Source organism: Drosophila miranda (assembly GCF_003369915.1).
Source record: "Drosophila miranda strain MSH22 chromosome Y unlocalized genomic scaffold, D.miranda_PacBio2.1 Contig_Y2_pilon, whole genome shotgun sequence".
NCBI classification, from domain to species: Eukaryota; Metazoa; Arthropoda; class Insecta; order Diptera; family Drosophilidae; genus Drosophila; species Drosophila miranda.
Window position 1 is genome coordinate 10,851,774 of NW_022881614.1, and position 3,393 is coordinate 10,855,166.

The window sequence follows — 3,393 nt, forward strand, 5'->3', positions numbered from 1 at the left end:
CCGCCTCCCACTGTAGGAACTGCGAGTAATTGTAATTCAATTGTCCATCGACCACGGCAAAAGTTTTTATTCAATCTTCTGCGATTGGCTGGGGGGGAGGCCAAGAGCAGCAGAAACTGTCAGAATAATTGGCCAGCCCGAACGAACGAGTTTAATAATAATAATTTAGGCGGCTGATTAGCGGCAGTAGAGCCCGGCTTGTTTCCACCTATTCAATCCCATTCATACCTATTCATACCTTGGCTAATTTGTGTATTTGTGGCTGTCAATTGCCATTGCCCGCCGCCGTGGATCTGTCTGTCGGTCAGTCCTTACAATGGGAAAAGCTTTTGGCCGGAAATTGGTCAGAGTTTTCCACCTCCTCGCATCAATTAGCACCTTATTTTGGTTACCAGTTCCGTGAATCAATGCACGACTGATTGAATATGAGCTGAGTATTTTTACTGGCCGCAATTTAAAAGGATCGACCGCCAAGTATCTATATTCCGTAGAGTACCATCCGGATTTCCCATATCTATGAAATAACATATATATTTTATATAGCAGCAATTGAGCTGAGTAAATAGAGCTCATTAGCCGCAAGAAATGCTTTTGAAATTGCCACAAATCTCCCAACGATTGGTCGCACTTGCGGATCACTTGCGGTCCTCCATCCGGCGGCGTTGTGGGGCCGTTATGGAAATCGCCATAATGCAAGCTTATTAATTGCAATTTGAACCTAAATAGGCTCATTTCGACGAGCGGGTCGCCTCAGCTCCACGAGACCGCTTTGTGATCCCCGTGGCTTATAAATTATACAAATGAGCACGATCCGCTCTGGTCCGTTTCATTGTCGCCAGATCGTTGACCAGCCGCAGCTGGAGCACGTGTTAAGTGGCGCTTTAACTGCACTTAATAAGAAGCAATCGATCGACGGGATATGAAAGTTTACCCTGGCCAGAGTGACCCGTGCCACGGTGGCGGTGGTGGCCCTCCACCGGCTTGCTTCCTTCCGCTGTGGGCACAGGAACAGGCATCCTTGGAAGAACCTAATCAATGCAAATCAATGTAGAAATAGCTTGCAGTAGGCTTTAAATTAGAGCGCGACAAACAAAGTCAACAAACGGAAGTGGCCACTCATCGGTGGATCGGATGAGGGGCCCTTGGAGTGGTGTAGAAGGCGTGGTGGTGGTCCAGGGCACAGTGGTTCAAGTGATGAGAGTTCCCCTCCTGGCTTACGGTCAGTATCTACATACCTTCCACCTATTTGAATCTTCCTTTCTATAATCTTCTATCTGCCTGCCTGTACCTCGGGGTACCTGTCTATAAGCTATTTCAAACCTTCTTTTCAATACTTCTTTCAATTAGCTGTCATCTATCTGTTATCTAACAAACATCTTCTTCCACTATTCCCTGGTCCTGCACCTAATGTGCATGGATGTGTTGCAATTTACATGCGGCCCGGGCACAAAGCAGATATGTAGCTGATATCTTCATTCGCCCATCGCTCATCCGGTTTGTGGCCGGCCAAGAAGGGTTTCCTGATCATCAGTATGCATCAGCAGCATCCACGTCAACGCGCGCACTTTACCTTAACGATTTTTAATTAATATTTTAACCAACTATTAATAAAAGTAACAACTTCCGTCCCAGTTCAGGGCTCACTTGTTCATCGAGCTGACGATGAAGCTGCGCGCCTGATGGATGCTCGTGAAGACGACAGGATAGTTGGCGTTGGCGTAGCCTAGGCCCCAGGAGACGATGCCACAGAGCTGATTTCTGTAGATCACACCTCCCCCGAGTCGCCTGTGCAGCTGTCCTTGCCCGAGGAGCGGGCGCAGAAGGTGGAGGCGTACAGCGAGTCCTGGGACTGATATGCCCGCTGGCAGACGGTCTTCCGGATGAGCTGGATCTGCACTGTGCGACGCTGGTTGGAGGGTTGGGAGCTACTGGATTGCGTGGTTCCCCAGCCGGAGACCCGCATGTAGTTTCCGGGACTCCACTGCACCGAGCAGAGCGGGATCGTCGCGATGTTGTTGCCCGTCATGGAGCTCTGCAGCCGTAAAACGGCCACGTCCATATTCAGCCGCGAGCTGCTGTACGTGCTGGGCACAAAGGTCCTGGCCACGCGTCGTATTACCCCCGTCTGGGAGAGCTTGCTCACTCCGCCCTGAACCGTCATGCGGCTCGCCTGGTAGCCACTGACGCAGTGGGCCGCCGTCACATCCTGCTCACCAGGGAACCGCCGCAGTAGAAGGTCCCATCATAGCGCAGGTTGACCACATAACGCCCCACCGCCGACAGGGTTGTGGTGGTGCCTCCCACGATGCGAGGCTGGATACCCTGGCTGCTCACTCTCCACAGGAGGAGCAGCTGCAGGAAAGTGAGAAGAGAAAGATCTCCAGACCAAAGGCACCTCATGGCTAGAGCAATTAAATGAGCGGCAAGTGCCGGAGCTGTCGTTTATATGCGGGGAAGAACTTCCACTCGGAGATCGGTGCAGCTGTGCAAACAAGATGTGGCTTGACGCAGGCAGGGACTGGGTCACATTTGTGGAAAGTTCTCTTCGAGGTCAACATGCGGCTGAAGACCTTGCGGGGTTCATAGATAACAATCCAATTAGGTATGTACATATATCATTGAGGGGACTACAAAATATTAAAAAATAAGAGAGCAGAACAAACCGAGGTGAAAGCTGAGAACTATTTCATTCAAGAAAAAAAAAACAAATAAGAGTTAAATTGGTTCAGATATTTAATAGATAATTCCATGTTTGTTTATGACTTTTCATAGCTATGGGAACTTCTGAGCAAAAACAAAGCTAAGCATGCAATGACAAATGATGAGAAACCGATTTGTTCATGAGTTTTGCAGGCTCGTTCCTCAAAGCCTTACAGAAACATTTCCCTCGCGAAAGAATTACAAATACCTACCATTCCCAAAGAAGGCTTTAGGACGCCCAAAAACAGAAAGTTTCCATTGCTGAACACTTTTTATCTGCCATCAGCACCTTCCGGACCCACATCAAGCCCAAACTTGTTCTCCTCTCCTTGAGGTGAGTCATGGAATTGAGCGGGATTGGCTGTAGATCCGCTGTGGAAGATAAGACGGCCAGAGACTGCGTCGGAGTCGGGGGTGCCCTTTGGCTTCATTTTGGCCAAAAATGGCATTCCAAGGCAGGCAAAGGAAACCCAGCTTGAAAATGCGGGCCCTATGTGCGGAAGGCTGCTACCATATTGGCGGATGGCTGGAGCTTGAGTTTGGATCCCCCCTGGCGTCTGGGCTTGGGTTTGGGTCTTGGCCGGGACTTGGGCTTGGGTTACACCTACCAGCCAGTGCGACCTTATCGCACCCATTAATCTGGCAGCTCAGGGAAAGAAATGAGCAATAACGAACCAAATGAGGCAAAGCAAG

The 3,393-nt window shown here is 49.7% G+C and overlaps 1 pseudogene; it reads right to left on the reverse strand.

Annotated features, from left to right (window-relative positions):
• Window positions 1-1,640: 1,640 nt before the first annotated feature.
• LOC117193021 lies at window positions 1,641-3,131 on the reverse strand (annotated as a pseudogene).
• Between the last annotated feature and the right edge of the window lie 262 nt (window positions 3,132-3,393).